Genomic DNA, 8,670 nt, shown 5'->3' with positions numbered 1-8,670 from the left:
AAATTTTCTATATGTTAAACACATTACATGGATCTATAAACAACTGCATGTGTATTATTATCTTGTTATACTATATGTGAACTCATATATTTGTACATGTATATGGACTTGTAAAATACATAATATAAATACATACTCTTATATCCACAATCATGTGTAAATTAAAAACATTTAGTACATTGTTGTTTATAATCATTCATTTTATCATTTTGGCTGAGAAATAAATCATCAGACAGTTGAGTTTGAGATGGAGTATTCATAGTACAGTCCATTCATAGTACATGTGTACTTTCACCGTGTGAATTTACTGTCTTTAGTAAAAATCTACAATACTTAGTCTAATTTTTACACTTTTATAAAGTCAGTCAACCACTTGGGAAATTTTTATTTAGAATTTTAATGAAAAGTTAAAAATTATTCCATTTTTATGTACTTTGTCATTTAATGTGAATCACAGAACAGCAAAAACAATGGAAAGCATTATACTTCCTGGCAGGGGAGATACCATGATCAGGAAGGTGCTTTTCCTGGGGCGAGGCTTTTCCATTTCACTCCAAATATGCTGACCCTGTGATTTTCCCAAATGTGGGAAACTCAGCTACATAATTTGTGGTAGTGGAAGGCTTCATTTATGTTCTACCACTAAAATAAAACAGAAAAAAATACAAAGCATTTTCAGAAGTAAATAAAATCTAAAGCTTTATTTACCACATTACAGAAAACAGGTCCATCTTGAGACCATATTAGGTGAAATAAATCAGGAGCACAAGCTTAAATATTACATAGTTCCGCTTATAAGACAACCCACAACTATAAATAAAATGCAAAATAAAAGGTTTATAACAGGGAGCAGGGAGACAGATCTTTCTTAAATGGTAAGGGCATTAAAAGTTGAAAAGAGCAAAAATTGGGAACAGAAGGGGCTGAAAAACAGAATTAAGATGTGTTATGTACATTTACCTACTCCCCAAGAGAAATATGATCAGTGTATACTGCAAACATATACTAATAAAGATTTAAAAAGAAAGTTTCTAAACTAGGAAATGATGATGTACATACTGAATCTAAAGCTGTGATATTCAAAGGGTATTAATAACGTAACTCTAAGCTATTTCGATGCTCATTATCCCCAAGAGCACAGCGCCTACTTTATATCTAATACTGCAGACATCAGGTGGAGTGCTGTCTTACAATTTCATTACCCTGGCCTCTCATCAGTGCCAGCCTGCTGGCTCTACCTTTTCTTCTGAAGGTCTCACTGCTAGGGACTGTCATGCATTCTTCTAAACCCAGTCCACCCACTGTGGTCCTACTCCATACACCTGTCTGAGAAGGACATGTGTTATGTTTGGTCCTTTTTATCTGTAGCCATTCTCTCTCTGGAAACCTTCAACTTTTGTTTCTAATCTCAAAATTGATGCTTTCCAATAAAGATCACTGGGAAACCTGTTTAAGAAGCACACACCAGAGGCACTAATCACATAAGCCCTGACTTAAGGCCTCACAGGAGGTGCCTAAGCACAAGATGATTCCTTCCCCCTGATTTAAACTCACCCACAGCATACTTGAGATGTCTGTGTGGGCTTTCACGAGGCACTAAAATGAAACGTTTCCCAGAGAGTGCACTACAGTTGCTGAGATGCTTTTCCCATATTCTCTGGTTCTTTCCTTCTCTAATTTTATGACATTCTTATTGACGTTGCCTTCCCCATATTCCACAATATGTGGTCTTTATTCATGTTCATCCCTCATATTATCTTCCAAAGCAGGAATCTTTCCATTGCCAATTGTTTCCCTTAAACATCCATTTACTAGGGATTCCATCCCAACGACGCCTTTTTCAGGGGTCTACCCTGCTCTCTAATGATTTTGCCTTTTTAACCAGCACTGGAATATGCTTATTATCTACGTATGCTCTTGATTTTTACTAATCTACTGTCTTTCTGCCAGCAATATCACACAAGGTGTTGCAAGTAAGGATCGTATTTGTTTTCTCTACACCGTGGACTCACCGTTGGACACAGAGAAGGGAGACAGTCAGTCACATCTGAAGGGAGAAAAAAGGAGACAGAAAGGGCAGAAGCAGGGCAGAAGGAAGAAAGACAAGAAGGCAAAGGAGGGAACCATACTCAAAGCTTGTCCTATATTTAAGCATCTCTCATACTTCTCTCTCACATGCTAATTTTATCAGGCTGCTTAGAGGTTTAAGCCCACATAGTTAAGTAATTTGTTTAAGTAGTTATCATTCCTTTTATATGTGGAATAGTAGATAAAAATAGCAGGGAAACTTTTCCTCTACAAGTATAAAGATTTGAGTTGTCTTGCCCAGCGGTGCAGGGCAGGATTACTACCTGCTCAGAATTTAAATTGATCTTGAATATAACCTCAATAGAGGGTTTAAGCCAGATGCAGGTTTCATAGTAACCTGCTAGACACAAATAAAGCAAAATTTAATTATACCAGAAATAAGAGGTCCTATCCTGAGTATCACAGAGAAATCTGTATATATTACTCTGAATGATCAATTATACTTTTTGAAGACGTTCTTGTTACTGGTAATCACATATATCACACAGTTAACTGTGTTAACAGTTACGTACAGTGCTCTGGTTTTCCTAAGAAGGAAATGTCACAGGAGAAGGTTTGTAAGTTGGATTTGTTTGGAAGTTCAATAAATTGAGTCTTACACACTTCTGATGCAAATATACAATGTAAAGCATAAAAACATCGACTCACACAAATAGTGTAAATAAACTACATTCACTTTATAGTTGTCTTAATTGGTGCAGTACATCCCTGAGATTGTGTGTTTATTTCTTTGTGCTTCCCATAGGGCCCTCCACATCTTCACTGCTCTTCCTCTGGCTGCTGGACATCCTGGGCTCTGACTGAGCTGTGTACTACCGCACACTACTGCACTGTACACATACACAGCAGCACAGCGGTGGCAAGGTCTGGGAGACCTGTGAGCTACGAACACAATTTGTTCCCACCTACGAATGTTCCTAATGTGAGGTCCATATGTAACTGTGAAAGTTCACAACTCTGATGTCTGGAAAGATAGGGACTTACTGTAATCCCAAAGTATAAGCCTCAAGGAAAATATGTGCATTCCAAAAGGGGAAAGAGATTAAAAGGAAAGATTTGGAACAAAGAAAGAGAGGGCAAACTTCAAATCTTTTAGCTCAATGTCCAGCATCCACTGTATATGTTGGTTAAAAAACAATCCCTTGCTGGGGTTTTAGCTCAGTGACATAAGCACCTGCCTAGTAAGCACAAGATCATGAGTTTGATCCCTGTTACAAAATAATAATAATAATAACAATAATAATAATTCCATATCCATGGCCTTGCAGGATATAATGTGCCTTATTTCTCTTTTGGGCTGGCACCACTCATGGCCTGAACCATTTTTGACTGACGTTTTACATTCCTGGCATCCTCAACTACCTGAGGTCTCCACTGTACCATAGAATTCTTTTTTTTTTTTTTTTTTTTTTGTAGTGGGGATCAAACTCTCAACCTTGTGCTTGCCAGACAGGCATTTAGGCCACTGAGCTAAATCCCCAACCCTGAATTTCATTTTCAAAACTTTACGCACTGCCCTCCCAGGAGCTCCTTTGGCTGGAATCTCAGGCCTTCCTTTGAAATCTAGATGGAAGCCTCCTTGATTTTATGACTCTTGCATTTTGTATGCCAGTAATATCAGCGTAATTTTGGATGAAACCAAAATTTTCTGTCAGCAAAAGAAGTGGCTTGACTGCCTTGGACAATTCCTGTATTAGTGACCTCTGAGTATCTAAACAGCTGAGCACGAAGTGATGAATCCTTCACTAAGAAGGCCTTCTTGAATAGTGGTAGACATTTCACAATCTAATGAAGTCAACTTATCAGAAATAATGTTGCTATATACAACAGAAACATCTGAGATGATCAACTGATGAAGAGAAAAGCATTTTGGCTCATAATTTCTGAGATTTCGGTCCATCATTGGTTGACCTATTGCTTTTGATTCCATGGAGAAGGAGCATATAGTGGAGGTACAGCATGGCAAAGGAATCCTTCACTTAGCAGCCTGAAGTGAGAGAGGCAAAGGAAGGAGCCGAAGTCTGGCTGCCTCTTTGAAGGGCATATCTCAGTGATCAGAAGACTTGGTACTCATCCTCATCTCTTAAAGACTCTGTTTCTTCTCAGTACCACCCTGGGCAAGCGAACAAGCTTCCAACATATGGGCCTTGGACACACATTTTGTACCATAAAACTATATGAAAAACCTTTAGGGCGTACCCATTCACTGTTAGTTACTGTAATTCAATTTGGTGTTCTTGATTTACTATATCTGACTCTTACCATGTGTATTTTAAGTTTTCTGTAATAATCCATACAACATTATTCTCCTTTTCTAGATTTTGTTATTTTTCATTGTGCAATATTCTTTTCCATTTTAAATAGTAATTACTATGATTTTAACTGTACTATGTGTTAATAGTCATTCTTTTTTATAATTCTCCTAAAGTCTTTGTAATAAAGAAGTCACAATGTTAATTCTATACACTGGTTACAGCTTGCATTTATATTGTCAATCTTATTTTTGAAAAAGATTTGTGCTAAACTTTATCCATCCTTAAAACTCTATCCCATCTATTTAGTCTAATTTGCAACTTATGGTAAGGAATTGGTATCTTGTGATTTAGTCCTTCCACATAAAGATATTTTATTATTATATGTTTATTAATGTATCAAAGAATAACAAGAAAATAATTAAAATACCTGCTAAATAAAGATTCCCAAAATTAGTATACATTATTAAATGAGCAAATGTGACAGGCATAATACTGAAATTATTTTATATATTTATAGTCATATATAATTCCTTAAATATATTATACTATCTGTTTAAACTGAAAATACATTCATATTCATTTTTCTTTTAGTATCATTCATTCTTTCAGAAACCTTATTAGGAGATGACTGACATAGTTCAAAATGGTACTTATAGCTATCCATTTACTGTTTTCATATAGTTTTGGTCAGTATGTACCACAGATGAGCTCAAACTATTTATTTCACTTAAAATCAGGTTCTGGTCTACTATGGTGAATGCTAGTTGCTGATGACGAAGGCATTTCAGAGACTGTTTACCACCTAAGGAAACTCACCTAAGGAAAAACAGAGAAAGGTTTGCCAGGTGATTTAGAGGAAGCTAATACAATATATTGGGGGAGGGAGCATTTATCAATCTTTCTATTGCTAAGACAAAAATAATTAACATTCACAACATAAAGAAGGATTGATTTCTGTCTGTTGCCCAGTGAGTTCCAAGGTGGAAACATGGCAAAAGGGCAAACTGAAACACAGTGAACATCTCGCAGCAGCTGGGAAACAGAGCACAAGGGAAGCACACCAAAGAGGAAGGAAAAAGAGATCAGAAACAGTCCACTGTGGTTTGTGTCTGGATGTCCCCCTAAATCCTCATGTGGTTATGGGAATGGGCTTTTTGCAGATGGCAGAATCTAAAGTGTGTGATGGGTTCATGGTCTAATGCCTGGGTTAAGCGTGTGAGTGCTGTATCCATCCTAACCTGGGTAGACTGCATAAAATATAAGAGATGAAAGAGGCTTGTTCTCCCCTCCTCTCTTGTTGCTTTTGGTATCTTTAACCGACATGAACTGTTGTCCTTCTGCCAGACCATCCTATCTTGGAGGAAGAAGATTATGGATTGAAACATCTACAAACTGTGAGCTAAATAAACCTTTCCTCCTTTAACTTTGAGTGTTATTTTGTCTTGGCAATGAAAGAAAATAATTAAGACTGTCTGTAAGATCATAACCTCATGACTGCCTCAGAAATGTGCTTTCCTAGTCTGCTAGCCTTTGTTAATTCAGTCATGCTGACAATCTCAAATAAGCACCACATCTATTCACATCCAAAATCAAACAGTTATGGTATTATCACACATTGCTTCCAACCGAGCCACCGGAAACATATCTCAGTTTTTCAATTAGGTCCCAGAGAATACCTTATCACTGTGGATAAATCAAGGAGCAGCCCTGCATGAGACACAGGGGTGTGCTTGGTGTATCACTTAGTAAACTAAGTGGAGTGAAGATGCTTGAAGAAGCTGGAGAGGAAGCCAGGAAAGATTACAGTATGGGGCAAAAGTCCCCAGAGCAAACAGCGTTAGTGCAAGCTACTTAAAAATTATGCATTTGTCCCTGAAGTTGACTTTATTTTTATATTATTATGCTACCATTTTCTCATAACACTTATTGCAATATGAATAATTCAGATTTTTTACAAAGCATACACTTTCATGATGGGGGAATTGTTAAGGAATTACATTCACTCATTATCGGCAATGTTCCTGCTCTTCTTGTGGATTAGCTCCATGGGTTTGCCATTCAGGGTCCTGCTGCCTTTAAAAAGAGTAACAATTGAGCTGATTGCCAATCTAAGAAAAAGTAATTCATGTATCTCTTTTCTTTCCAGTACATAACACTAGGCAGTAGAATCACCTTGAAATTGTTTGAAAGCTAGCAAAAAAAAAAAAAAAAAAAAAAAAAAAAAAAAAAAAAAAAATCCATGGATGCAGAGTACAAAATGAGAATTCTAGGGCACATCAACTAATCTTACTTCTGATTGAGAGGTTCCACATCAAAAAGAAAGAGCCACTTTGGGTTAAAGCAAGTCGATTTTTTTAAACCTTTAAACAAGTTTTATGTTCTGTTCTCTATTCTTCTCAAGGCAATGCCCTAAAAGAAAAAGAAAAATTATACATGAATCAGTGCATGCTTTTTCAAGGTCTTTATTTTCTCACTTAAAATTTGAGATACATCTAACTCTTTTTCAAAAATGGCGTGTTACATCCTCTATAAGATATGCCAATATAAGGATGAAATAAAATGTGTGTATTATTTTACACAAATTTTGTGTAAAATGTATTCCCTTTGAAGGGAAGTATTTTTACTCTGATTGTAGTGAGTTTCAAAGAAACCAAGCTTAACAAGCTTTTTACATGAAGTGTAATTAAAGAAGTAGTGAGAGTTTAATTTCCAAAAAAAAAAAAAATTGCAGTAAAATCTTCGTCATGTGTTCCTCAAAAGGTTTCCTCTTTCTTTGGACATGTTTGCCACTTTCTGTACAGTTCTGGAAATTCTCTTTTATGAGTGTATTTAGCTGGCACTGTCATGATTACCTTTATGTCCTGAAATTATTCAAAATATTTACCTTTCATGAACAATTGACCTTGGGGAAAAGTCAAAAATTGCATGGTCCCAAATCCAATACAGAAGGTGGCTGAGGACACACCACAGGGTTTTTTACAGCCTCCTCACTGGATGGCACTCAGCAGCAGAGTTCATCTTTTTTTTAAATCCTACCCATAAAAACACATGAGAGAGGACTTCCTGAACTAATTCAGAAGGTAGCAAGAATAACAGGGTATGTGTATCCAAAGGACAAGAGAATATTTTTAGGGGGGATACATAGCAATGTGCCTTTTACTGTAATGCAGTATTAAAATTTAAACAGCTACCATATATTCCATTACCCTTGTAGGTCCAAAGAGACTGTAATATATGGTTTGTGTCTCAATTATTTACAGACACTTTGCATAGGAACTCTCTTTTGTTCTTTATTGCATGGTGTCTATTCAAGCTTTACTCATGCTTCAAGGGCAGCTCCCTGGGATGGATCCACTGGCGATGATTCATCAGTAAGATGGCACAGGAAGCCCCTTGTCACTGTTCTTCGAGGTACTGAAATCATTTGGCATGTGTGATCCTTCTTATTAGTGTGAGGTCAAAGAGAATGCATTAGGATCTTCAATGGCTAGTACAGAGTGAGCAGTATCATACAAGTTAAATGGAAGAATTGATTATCCACATAGAAGAATAAATCTAGACCCATATACTGTACTAAAGTAATGTAAAAATGGATCAAAGATCTACATATTAAAATTGAGACATCTAATCTTCTACAATATAAAATACATAAAGTGCTTGAAAACACATAGGGAAAGATAAGAACTTTCTAAACAGAACCACAATTGCTCAAGACATTTTACCAGAATCAATGAATGGAATTATATTAACTTATAAAACATTTACACAGCAATAAAGCAGCCAAAAGAGTGAAGAGACAAGCTACAGAATTGAAAAAAAAATTTGCCAGATACTCGTAAAACAGAGGTTTCATGTTTATAATATTTTAAAAACTCAAAAACAGGAGACTCCTATATTAAAAGATGCAATCAAAATTGGGATATTGAAATGAGTAAACATTTCACAAAAGATATGCAAATTGGCAATAAGTGCTAAAAGGAAAAGAGACAGAGAGAAAGAAGTAAGCAAGCAAGCAAGAAAGAAAGAAGAGAAGGAAGAGTTAGGTTGACTGCTGTAATCAGGAATCCCCAGCAGGAAAGAGGGGCAGTACCATTTGGATAAAAAAGTGGACCCTTACTGATCTAGGGACAAATAAATCGCCTTTGAAAGGACAATTCCAAAACAAGCACGGATGAGTTTGTTTTTCTCCATAAATGGCTATGAAAACAAAGAGCAAAGTAAGCAGTTTGTGCAGAGTGAGTTTTGCTGCTATTCAGGTTTTAGTATTCCTTACAATTAAAGTGTGGCAGAGAAGTAGACCTCATCCTTAAAATACAGGTCTCAGAAT

The 8,670-nt window shown here is 36.3% G+C and overlaps 1 non-coding gene across 1 annotated transcript; it reads left to right on the top strand.

Annotated features, from left to right (window-relative positions):
• Nucleotides 1–482: 482 nt before the first annotated feature.
• Nucleotides 483–643, top strand: LOC111755681 (U1 spliceosomal RNA). Its single transcript, XR_002790231.2, has one exon. It is a non-coding gene; the product is annotated as a U1 spliceosomal RNA (small nuclear RNA).
• Nucleotides 644–8,670: the final 8,027 nt, after the last annotated feature.

This window comes from Cavia porcellus, unplaced genomic scaffold (assembly GCF_034190915.1).
Source record: "Cavia porcellus strain 051 isolate PalLab524CR breed Dunkin Hartley unplaced genomic scaffold, mCavPor4.1 scaffold_11, whole genome shotgun sequence".
Lineage (NCBI taxonomy): Eukaryota > Metazoa > Chordata > Mammalia > Rodentia > Caviidae > Cavia > Cavia porcellus.
The sequence above is the reverse complement of the archived record's forward strand: the minus strand, read 5'-3'. Positions and strand labels throughout refer to the sequence as shown.